The sequence below is a fragment of the Lutjanus erythropterus genome, chromosome 2 (assembly GCF_056507025.1).
Source record: "Lutjanus erythropterus isolate fLutEry1 chromosome 2, fLutEry1.hap2, whole genome shotgun sequence".
NCBI lineage: Eukaryota > Metazoa > Chordata > Actinopteri > Lutjaniformes > Lutjanidae > Lutjanus > Lutjanus erythropterus.
The window spans coordinates 33,594,022-33,607,214 of record NC_139318.1 but is presented as its reverse complement, the minus strand read 5'-3'; positions in this window follow the sequence as shown (position 1 = coordinate 33,607,214).

Here is a 13,193-nt window from a genome sequence, read left to right as displayed (position 1 = left end):
GTTCAGCTTATCTCCAAGATAAGATGGAGGCCCTTCAGGGAGATGAGAACAGAGAATGAAAGATGGAGGGAGAGGAATGGAGAGAGGAGAGTCAGTTCAACAGAGAGTGATGAGACAAATGTTGAAAGAGAAAGAGAGACAGGACTTAAGACAGACAGCCAAGAGATAAGAGGGAGAGAGAAAGACAGACAGTCAGGGATATATACACGACATTGGACTTCATTGGCTTCAGGTCAGTCTCTGTTCCTTTATTTGGTGGTTATAAATGGGCAGATTAGGACTGCGCTCCGCAAATGTAAATCAGCTGGTGGGGAGATCAAACCGTTTTAGTTGATTTTGCCCTTCGGTCCACACACTTGCTTCCTATCAGAATAGAAATTGTTACAGTTCTCCCTCAGTAAACCCTTGGAGAATAAGAAGTAGAGTTCTCCGGAGTCCGGGAGCTCACAGGGCGTCTGCTTAACTTTCTCACTCTCACCCACAGCTAAACGGCGACCTCAGATTTAAAAGAACAGAGCTGCGATTCACAGAATAAAAGACATTATACAGTTCTTGTCTACACTGAATATCTTATTTTCACTCAGATATTTCCAGCACACTGTACTGTAGAGAGTGGGGGTTGGAAGCAGGAAGAGTCAGTTGTATTCTGCTTAATTGAAAGGGACCTCAAGTAGAGTTGTGTGTGACTTTCCATTCAAAATGACACATTTCTTTGTACAATTTTCACCCTCTTGAATCTGCACTGAAGTGCGCTGCCATTCATCGATAACCTCTTAAAATAAATAAGTAGATGAAGAGTAGTTAGAGTTGCCTTGGATGGCATTCAACTCAATCATAATACATTTGGGTGACCTTTATTTAAACATGGGAGAAAAGTGAAGATCATTAAACAGAGAAAATCACAGTGAACAACAGCAGTCTAGAGGAGTCTACAGCTGTGTTAGTAGCTCTGTGTTGACCGTTCCTAGGAATGGTGATTCTTTGAGGTGAACGCTAAGGTCAGCATGTTCACAATGAAAATGCAAATATGCTGCTGTTTAGCAGGTATAATGTTGACTTGTTTTGGTCTTAAGCAGGTCAGCATGTCAATACAAACTCAAAATTAACATTAAGTACAACTGGGGCTGCTGGGACTATCATTCATTTTGAAGATATTTAGTCATAAACAATGTAATGGATGATTTAAATACACTAGATCAAAAGTGAAAGGCTGTCTCCACTCAGAAAAGTGCTTTTAATATGTTTATGTCCCCTAAAGTACCATGAATATACTGACTTGTATTTCTGCAGAGTCACTAAAGAGGGGCTTTCACATTCCTTTAGGGGGAGATGTCACTTTCCAAAAATCCGAGATCCAAATGTCACCAAGCCCCTGCAAGATAGATCTGGTGTGCAACAAATTGTCGCTGTCATCTGGAAACCTCTTTTTTTTCATAAATTATTGTTATTGGTCATCCTATCATGTCTGTCTGTGGGTTTTGCAAATATTTAACCAATGAAAAAAAACTTGCGACTAAACTTGGTAACTCCAGTGGAACTTTTTCCTTATCTTAATAGTAATGGTTTTGAACATACAAGGTTCCCACCCTACAGTTACAAAATTTTAAAGCCAACCACTTTTTAATACTGTATTTTTTATCCAAGCAAAGAAACCTGAAAGCAAGAGTTAGCATCAGCTGTGGCAGCTTCAAGCAGACATGACCACAGGACACGACAAAGAAGTTTTAAAAATCCAGTAGTATTGTAAATGACATTTGGCATCAAATAAGCGATGAAAAAAATTCTCTGTCCACATGTCATGTTGCATTTAATGTGCATAGACCACCTGTGTCTACAGTGCTACCTCCCTTTTTGTGCCTTACAAGCTGCTGTTGTCAGAAATTTCTTCTTCAGGGCACCCTTTCATAGGTGTCTATTTTCATATGTAAAGGAACATAAATGAGCTTCAACATGTTCGCTTCAACACTTCTGCTAACCATCTTAATGTGCACTGCTCTTTCACCGGTCAACCTCGCACACGCACAAGGCCAGATCCAGAATTTCTCAATGAGAGCGAAAGTGTAGATGTGTCTTGTTTTGTTTTATTTTTATATGGGAATACCATGATAAAGAAAATAGTAGTCATAGCAGAGTATTTTCTGCTTCAAAACTTCACTGCACCAAATTTCATGGCAACCCATAGTTGTGGAGACATTTCACTCAAAACCTCAAATATGAACGTCACATTGATGCTAGACAAAAAAGTCCGGGCATCCAAAGCCATTAGGATTCATCCTCTGGGAAACATGAATGTCTGTGAAAAATGTGCCAAATAGTCTTTTAGATGTTTTTCACAGGGTGAGGGAAAGTTATGACCCACTGGAGCCACTACAGGAAAAGCCAGGGGATGATGAAAATTCACCCAATAACTGCTGAGATATTTCAGTCTGGACCAAGTGGTCGACATAGTCAAAACTTTCAAGACAGGCCTATTGATTAAAGTTATATTTGTTTCTGTAGACGGACTAAACATTAATTTAGCATTCATTAACATCACCGTTTGGCAACTGACCTTTTTTTTTTTACAAGCAATACTAAAGACACTTCCTGCAGGATGTGACTGTGGATACATTTGGGTTTTCATGTCCCCTGCAGTTGTTGGGCAGTCCAACAGCTTATGTCTACACTATCTCAGTGCATAAAACATGTCAGTAACACTGCCAAGGTTAGCAGCAGTCTGCGTCCTAATGGGGCCCTTTCATATTAAAAAATGCATGTAGCGGGGGCATTTTGAATTACAGCATCCATTATATGGCAGATGTTGTGCTACATCTCGTTCACATCTTCATGCTCTGTTGGTTTGACAGAGACCTGAAGCTGTTCATTTCACCAGAAGCTATTTGGTTGAACACTAAAGGCTTAAAGCCCCAAGTGGACAACTGGTCAATGATTTACCACAGAAATGCGCAGAGTCAAGTTGGAGGTTTCTAAATCCTGCATTTTCAGTGTCCAAGGGTCGTGAAACTGCTGGAAGGGACAAAAAGACAACAGATGGTTTTTGGTCTGACTAACTTCTACGACAGTGGGTATCATGTCTATCACAGACTGGATATGTGAATATGTTCATCCCACTGATCTGATTTAAAAAGCAAAATAGTAACCTTTTGTTACTTGAATCAATCAGAAATAAGAAATACAGTATGTTGTATATATGTACATGGATTTAGCTTGAGGCATTTTTAAATGAATAAATTGATGATTTATGTGAACTCCAGCCCCTTCAGCTATCTGTCTGTGAATTATGACACTGAAACAAGAGAGGGTATAAAGGCCAGCACACAAACAAGCGAGAGATTTTTTTTTTTCTGATTGGGTAAAATAAAAATAGCTACTAGTAGTAATGGCATAGAAGGCATTTAATTATTCTTTTTTGGAAATAAGCTCTGAGTGACTTGGCTTAGATTTACTCTATAATGCTCCAGAGTGCAACCATCTGAGACCCATCATCTCAAGACACTGCAGCCATGACATTTTAAGGAGTTTTTAATTCAGAAACACCTTAAAGGGAAGAGGCACTAGAGGGGAAAGATGATGCAAATCACATTGGTGAGCTCTCCGAGGTTACAGTCTTTGTATGTGTAAAGAGGGCCTGAAAGTCTGAGACTCACTGGGGCTGTCTGACAACGCAATAAGCAGGCAGAAAACATGACATCGCTGTTGCATCCAATGAGTTATATTTTCACTAAATTGCAGGGCTGCTCCGCCAGGCACCTAAGACCTGTGAGACTACACTGTCATTGTGATGAATAAGAAATGTTTCGGTGACAATTAAGTCACAGTGCCAGCCGTTTAACCAGGCAACCACATTTGTTTGCAGTGACAATCAGCTAAACGCCTACCCGTACAGTTTCATTTGGGCAGTCATGAGCAAGCTGTAGTCTAATTATATTCATCAACAGTAGATTTGCATGTTTACCTAACCTAAACAAAAACTATAAAATATGAAAAAATAACAATAATGTTTAAAATTCCAAACCTTTTTAACAAATAAAGGAACTCTAAAACTAGCCAAATATCTAAAAAGTTTTGTATATCACCTCTAACATGTCAAAGCCTGTTTCCACTGGATTTTGCTTTGTGTTGTTCATAGTTTACGACAAATCAACAACAGGGCTAAGCTGCAAGCCACGATGGAAAAATTTGTCATCTTAAGTGCTTACAGTACATTTAATTGTTCAGTCTGATGCATGATACAATCATCTACAGTGGGCTTGAATTCAGCACAGGTAGAAAACAAAACAGATGTTTAAAATCTGGGGAACACTAACGCTCATTAGGACTGGGCTCATTATGCATCTGTTCTATGTGACTGATGTGTTCACTGTCATTTGGCTAAAGTGCGGTGTTTAATCCAAAGTCTGCTGGTGTTTTAGCCCAGGTTTAGTTCAACATTCAGTCAAGCCCAAAGACATATACTTAATTGATGATGTATCACTCTGTTCTCACTCCCAGCACATCAAATACAGCAGCTTGGTGTTAAAAGTAATTAGTTACCAGGGAAAGTGACTTTTGCATCACTTTTAAATGTCTGTTTTAATTCTCTTATTATGCTTTCAGGTAAGACAAAAGTAATGAGTAACAAGCCCATTTATATCTTGTTACTTTGTGATCTGTTAGTCCCAGCACTGTTTATCATTGCCTGCTTGACCGCAGGGCCCTGCACATGCAAACCTGACACTAGAATGGTACCTACTGTTGTAATTTGAAGCATAGGGCCTCTGACGAAGCTTCTGTATTTGACAAGTATTGTAGTTCTGGGTTTTCTCAGTGTGTTTAGTCTTTTTCCTGTTTCCATGCAAGGAAACAAAGAACATCAGTGACCATCACGCTCCACACTTTGGTGCCAGTCCTGCTGAATCTTATGGAAGATGCAAAGTCAATCGTGCAATTTCGAGGCTAACAGCAAAAAACGAATGCCTACATTTGGAAAAATCAGTCAGTGTGCTATTCTCTGAAGTGTGTTCTTTCATTTTCTCAGAGCCATTTCTTCATCAAAGGTCATACATCACAGATATGTTGGGTTTTATTGGGCCTCTCCGTGTATCCCCCATAAACCTGTATAGAACTGGCACCAAGCAGGGCATTGAATGTTGGTTAATGATGTCATGGCCCTTGCTTCGTGTTTTCATGCATCTGTCTGCAGTCTAATGCTGTTTTGAGGAGCATGATGATATATCTGCCATAAATCTTCACAGGCAAAGTACAGATGTTATCCATTCCCCACTTAAGACAGGTGATTTCATATCATGCAGCATTCATCCTGCTATCTGTTTTCCATTATCTGTTTGATGGGACCAATAGAAAAAAAAAAGAAGGAGGAAACATCAACCTTGACCTTTCTTGTTCTGCAAGCACCTTTGATAAATGTGCAACCTTTTGAAATAACCAAGGAGAGCTGAGAGACACACAAGACTGGTCAAAAGAAACTCATTCTTTATTTATTGTATACTGTACACTGTACATTATTCATGGCATCCAGTTATTGCAGGCATTTTCTAGATATATGAGGTACTTTTGTGTTGCATGGGTCATAGCTGTGCTATGACTCCCAACACAAGCTCGTTGGTCACACGAAAGACTGTTTGTCCATCGGTGACAGTGCAGCAGTGCACTGCATGGATTACGAATGTTTACGTCATCTATATTATGTCCAACTGCAGATGTGTTTTTGTTTGAAAAAGAAAGATTTGGTGCTAATCTCTCAGGCAGGATGGTGATAAATCGGAATGAAATAAATATCATGGCATCTGCACTGGAGAATTGCTCTGTATTTTTAATCAATGTTAGATTATTTAGAGATAATTATACATCTCAATCCAGCCTGACAAAGTGGCCAGTGTACTTTTCAGTCAGGAGAGACAAGTGAATAAAGTAATTATTAAGGCATGAAAAAAGACCAAAACTTGGGCACTCGTCTTCAATAAATCTATTCTTCAAGCACAGGCAAACTGTCTCAGATGAGCCGTCAGAGCCATGCAGCACTTCTGTCTTTCATCATGAACTGTACAGATAATTGTTCATTATACAGGTGATATGTGATTCTTGACCGAGGCACTTAAGAGCCGTCCGCTACTAAGAACAATAACTATAACAATAACTATAAATCTATCATTTTAAAAAAATGTTCTAACTCAAGTGGATGTCCAGTGTGACACCACAGCTATGACAATGATACAGTCGATTGTTGGGATCACTTTCACAATGATTTGATGGACAATAAAGACACTGACAGTATGGCCTACAACTTATTAAACACTTATATGTGCAGTTTAAGTCCATGTTTGTCCCGACACGTATAATATACTGTATATAGTGAAGACTTTCCAGTTAGAAAAAAGCTGTCTTCACTCAGAGGCTATTTTTACAGAGGAGTACAGAGGACTGATAGAGCTGAACATCATAATGTCACAGTGAAGTTGACCTTTGACCTTTTGAATATAAAATGGCATTACTTCATCATTTATCCTATTACATGTGTGAATTTTTTTTGTAATTAGCATTTGAATTCTTGAGTTACGGTCAAAAGCATGTTTTGAGACAGCAAAGTGACATTGACCTTTGACCTCCATATTCTAATCAGTTCATCCAGGAAAAAAAAATCCTCCCCCGAGGCATTCCTGAGATACTGCATTTATGAGAAAATGAAGAAGGTGAGGTCGCAGCGACCTTTGACCTTCAAAATTTAACCAGTTCATCTCTTGAGTCCAAGTCCATTTGTGCCAAATCTGACGAAATTCCATCATGGCGTTCTTGAAATATTGCGTTCACCAGACTGATGGAACAGATGGACGGACAGATCGCTGGACAGATGGACAACCCAAAAACGTAATGCCTCGTACCACAGCTGGTGGAGAGGCATAAAAGACATTCTGTGGCATTAATGGGGTCTCTGAAGTTTGACATACTCTTTGACAACTGCCAGGATATCATCAAATTGATGATGAGTCGTAAGAAAATCGGAATAAAATTTGACGACACTCGTAACAGAGTGTTGGATTCTCCTAAAACCTCTTGTCTTTGAAGACTTCTGTGAACCCATTTCCTTCTGGATTATCTTTTTTGTTTCTCTGCAAAATGTACAACAGTAACAGGTTATTAATATCCTTTATGCCAACACAACTGTAGCGCGCAGCACGTGCTTGGCACCACTGTTGACAAAATATTATGGTTCATCAGTGTAGATGCTCACATTGGCACCTCATTCAATAACGTGCTTTGAAATGTTCTGTACTGTGTTCACAAAATAAGTTCTCATGCAAACTTACAGTCTGATTCATTAAACAACGGCCAAGTGTGTTCTTACCATCGTACATATGGCAGTGAATCAGAATCATTTTAAACTGGCAGGCTCATGCCTGCTGTCTGCAATCTGCATACTGTCACGCCCTTATTTCTCTATATAAGGAAATATATTTGCATAGAAAAGTATCACAAAGAAACCAGTGATCCTCACATTCAGACAGAATCAGACGTTGCTGCTGGGTGGGGGTGTTTATTCATGTTTAGCTCACAAACGCTGTGAAATAATCAGGAAATTATGTTTTATTTCTCTGATCCACCAGCTTCCTACCAGGGCTGAGAGCTGCCTCGCCCCATTCAGTCTGTACCTCAGAAGCACAGCTGTGCTGCCCGTGTCCGAGGAGGAAGCCAGAAAAAGCACACTCTTGTGACTTAAAAATAATACCTTCGGCTGCAGTAACTGAAGCGGTGCATGTTGTGTCCCCGGTGAAACGGACTGTGTCTCAGGTGAGAAAGAAATAGTATGACATTAAAGCTGATGTGGGAAAAAAAGAAAAAAAAAACAGACAAGAAGAAAAATAAGGAAACAGGTGGAGAACAAGGAGCAACTGATTTGTCAACCCAGGATAAATAATTCACCACAATTATTAGAAACATCAATAAGTGGGATAAGAAATGAGAATGAAAGTAATGACATCCAGCAAGGACTTTCACCCAGCAATAATAACAATACTTATTATTGTCATGATCATTATTATTATTTATTCATTAATTTATTTGTTTCAACATTTTCTGAGAGAGCAAGATTGTAGTGATTTGTGCATACACATGGTCTGAAGCAGTTCAGTACAAACAAATTCAGGCAAGAAAATATTGATGAATCCCAGATTTGCATACGTGTGGTTTAAGCACAAATTTGTGTGTATGCACTATTTGTGAATGAGGCCCGTTGTTATCATTATAATTCTCGGTACGGTCATCGTTCTTGGTGTGGATGGTCCTTTAGACTCTACAAAGAGAATTTGTAATCGAGGGGCGTCCGACTGAGCCGCAGCAAGATAAATCCCCCCACAGAGTCCACAGAGTGGTGCTGGTGGTGGTGGTGGTAGCTGATGACTCTGCTGAGACCGATAGGCTGATGAAATGTTGGAGCTGATGAATCTGTGAAGAGTGGGCAGTGGGGGGCGCGCATAACAGAATGAAAGATTAGAGGCAGAGAGCGAAACATATTTACAGAGAAAAGACAGCAGCAAGATGATGAAGGCTGACGATGAAGGTGTGTCGCTGTGCTATTGGACAGAAATGAGCAGCTCAAAGAACAGATGATGTCACAATTGACAGACCCAGACAATGATGATGATGGTAAGAGAAATAAACCACAGGACTAAGCATGCAAACAAATACTCTTCCTGACCGAACTTTCCACTATTGTTGCCCCAAAATGCAGACTGGAAGCAAATCCAGTCACAGTCCTCATTCATTAACATTTCTCAACTTCAATTTCAGTGACTCAAATATTGAGTCTCAACCAAATAGTTTCTAAAATACTGCTGAAAATCACTCAAATTGTCTTTTCTGCTCATATTTGAGCAGCATATTTTCTCAGTAAAGCAGCCCACACTGATGTTCTCACATTCCACAGTGGGATTTTCAGTCTGGTGGTTCTGTGACAGCCACATTAACCCGAATGTCTTACTGCAGATTCACTGCATTCAGAAAAAAAATATGCCTTATGAGAATCCCCACCTCAGCCCACCCCTTCAGACATTTCAATAATAAATTACGCCTCCTTCCTGAACCTCTCTCTTGGGTCAAGGGCTGATGTATGGGAGCCCAGGGGGGACATATAGTACGCATTAGCTGGGCTTGAGTCTGCAACAAATGGGAGGTGAGTGATGGTGAAGAATGTTGACACCCTTTGACATCTCAGACAGACAGAAAACAAGGCATTGGCATTTCAGCCATTGTCAACTGCAGACAGTCGATTCATACTGAGACGAGAGCGTCGACAGAGCGAGAACAAAGATGAGAACACTTACCATGAGATAATTTCTTGCTAAAGTTTGGACAGGCAGTGAAATGTTTTTGTAATCACTCATCAGTTCTCCTTGGTATTGAATTCCTGTTCCTGCTTTGCATAGTGAAGGCCAATTAATCCAACTTGGCCGCTTCCCCTTTGAGTGCTAATGCAATTAATGGGATTGTGGCTAAAGCTAGTTGGACGTGGGCGACCACACTCTTGCTGGGGGATAAAAACAGCAACAGGAAGACATATGTTTACACTTGAAAACCGAAAGAACTAAAGAGGTGTTAAAGGTTAAAACAGAAAGGTACGAAAATGTCCATTTTGCTGAAGAAATTTGCACCTTTCGCACAGTTGAGTACGGAGCCCCTCTGGTGACATTGGATGAAAAAAAAATAATGCGTGGCCACGCATTACTATCTCGTGGCCACGAGATAATAACGCGTGGCCACGAGATACTTAATGCGTGGCCACGAGATAATAACGCGTGGCCACGAGATACTTAATGCGTGGCCACGAGATAATAATGCGCGGCCACGAGATAGTTAACGCGCGGCCACGAGATAGTTAATGCGTGGCCACGAGAAAATAAATAAATAATTCACCTTCGGTAGCGGGATGGTTGTCTATATGGAGCGGGCAGTTATTCGTGAATAAAGGTAATTATAGCCTGCTTTAATATTCAAGAGTAGCCTAGAAACCTTTGTTATTATTGACATGGCGAATGTAATATAAATAATAATGCTATGAGAGGCTGGAGAATCTTTCGTGAAGCCAGAGGTAGTAAACTTGATTAGTCCCTTACTGGCATCCACCAACACCTGTACAGCACAGGGACAGTGCACAGTGCATATGTGACGAATGGAATAATGTGCCAGGGGGTCAGCTGGGAGTGACGTTTGGTTTTTCATATTGATATTCTAATATTTGAGTAGTTATGTAAATACAGCATGGAGGCCAGTTGCAGTTAGTAAGAACACAATATTTTGTGTTTTCATGTTTTTATGGTCAAGAAGTTATGATTCAGTCATGTTTATGTTAATTTTTATAAGATTTTTTATTGTTACAGAATCATTTTTTCTGTCATATCTGAAAATTGTTACATTTGGTTGTTTCTAAAGGCGACATATGAAATGGAGAGAGAGGAAGATGCCTTCCTGCAGTTTCTGCGGGACCGTGGAATTCAAGAAGAAATCATAAAAAAACTAAAAAATGACAAGGTGAGCTATTCTTCCCCCAGATTTTGGAACGATACTGTTAAGAATGTCCTGCCCATAATGTTATTCACAGCCAGGAAAAAAATGAGCCACACAGCAAAGAATAGTTTGTTGTAAAACATGAAATAGTTAAAGAGAGAGAGAGAGAGAGAGCGTAAAATACATTTCATACTCCACAAGAATCTGTAGAAAAAGACTGATTGTCATGTGAAGCTTATTGAGCTCTTTAATTTTAAAATATATGACTGCCATAGAATTAAAGATTGCCGTAACACTTGGTGGTATAGTCAAGAGGAAAGGTTTGCTGGTGTTGCTGAAGTTTTGTACTAAAATAAAAAAAAACAGTCCGAACTAAGCCTGTGTACACAAGGATAGTCTAATTTAAATCATTATTTGTGTAGAATTTGTTGGTACTGGTACAAAATAATTTCTGAGTCTTTCATTGCATTTTTTGGAGGAATAGAACAACCTTCACATGTTTTTCTGTGATGATTAAATTTGCTAAATAATTTGGCCCCCAAGTTGAAAACAAAAATGTTGATGTTTTGCAGATTGATTCTTCAGTAATTCCACTGATGTCCGAACAGGATCTGTCAAAGTACATCCCACTTTATGGAGACAGATTGGCAGCTGTTGCCTTCTGTCTCAAAACTCATAGTTCAGATCAAGGAACATCCAGGAGAGGTCAGCTGCTTGAAAGAATAAGGACAAAGGTCTGTGTTCCAGATAGCAAGGCTGTTAAAAGAACAGAGTCTTCAGAGAAATTAATAGGGAATAAAAATGCAAAAAGACGGGCAAGAAGGCTAGAAATTGGATGGATGAACTTCAGCAAAAAAGAAAATGACTTCAAACAGGTACGAGCTGTGAAGGGAGGTGGAACCAGGCATGTCAGTGTTGACAGATACACTACAGTTAGAGAGATCCAAGAAATGGCAGAATCTCTTTTTTTCCCAAATGGGGCCTCCAAGTCGCTGAAGCTAGAGGATCATGTGTGTTACATTTGTGACTTTTCACAAAACGAGATTGACCAAGACTGCACAGTGGAGGACCTGTATGAGAAAAACAAAGTAAAAATACTGAGATTGTACCTCTACACCAAATACACCAAGAAAGATGCTCAAGACGAGGACAACTCAACTGATCATCCCCCAGCAACAACCTCAGAAGTCACAGGAAATGTTGCCCAGGATCTTAGCCAAGTTCAGGCATCAGAGCCAGAGGTCATAACTATTGATTTATCTTTACTACAGGAATCTGATGTCATACTGTTGGATGAAGATATATCAAATATGCAGATGCTTCATGACCATATCAGAGATGAAGTCGAGGAACAAGGAAGAGGATTGCATGCTGAAGAAATAAGACCAGACCAAGGAAACCCAGAAATGACAACAGAGTCTAACAGTATAGGACAAGAAGACCCAGGTGCATATGTAACAGATGTTATTCCTGAGACCCAAGCTGGAGAGATGCTGCTTAACAATTCCAATGATAGTGAAGTGACAGTTGGAGCATCACCCAGTGATCCTTTTGAACTGGATGACACTTTGCCTTGGGAGGGATTAAAACCAAAGGTCGTCATTGTCGTGCGAAGGGGTAACTGCCTTGCTGACCTCTTGGCAGCCTTTATTGACCCAGATATCATGAACAAAGATGTGCACATCAAAAGAAAACTCCCCAATGGGAAACTGGAAGAGGGGGAAGGCTCCGGTGTTTTACGTGATTGCCTCTCAGAATTTTGGGGAGAATTTTACAGCAAATGCACAGTAGGTACCGAAGTGAAAACACCTTACCTTAGGCATGAATATCAAGTCCAGGAATGGCAGGCAGTTGCAAGGATTCTTGTTATGGGTTGGACAACTGTCAGGTATTTTCCACTGCTTCTCCCTCTTCCATTTTTGGAGGAAGCTCTCTATAGTACAAGTTACAGCAGTGTGACAGATGGCTTCCTGCAGTATGTCTCAAAAGAAGAGAGGAAAATTCTTGAGCTTGCACTGGAATCATTCGAGTCTGTTGACAAAGATGACCTGATGGATGTGCTGGATGCACATGACTGCCACTACCTTGCCTCTGAAGACACAATGGCCGGATTAATCTCACAGTTAGGACACAAAACCCTAATCCAGACTCCAATGTTTGTTATTGAATGCTGGAAGCCCATCTTGAAAACTTTGGCAGATACTTTGTATCCACAGAGGCTTGTTGAGATAATGGAGGAACGTGCACCAACACCAAAACGTGTTAAGGAACTTCTGAAATTCCCTGAACAGATGACCGCACTTCAGAACTCTGTGGCAAGACATCTGAAGAGGTACATCAGGGAATCAGACAAGACTACTTTGAAGTCATTCCTCCGCTTCTGCACTGGGGCAGATATGCTGTTTGGACACCCCATCAGTGTTCAGTTCATAGAAACATCTGAATTCCAGTGTCGACCTCAGGCACATACATGTGGGTGCAATTTGATGTTACCAATCAACTACCAAAGCTATCCGGATCTTCGTAATGACTTTGATCTTGTGCTGAGAAGCTCCATTTGGATTATGGACATAATCTAAATTCTTGAAGCAAACTAAGGTAGATTTAACTGTGCAAAGACAATTATTATGACAGTATCAGAAAATGTGTTGCATTGTGATCTGCCACTTTGGAGGAAACCACAGAACAGAAATTTT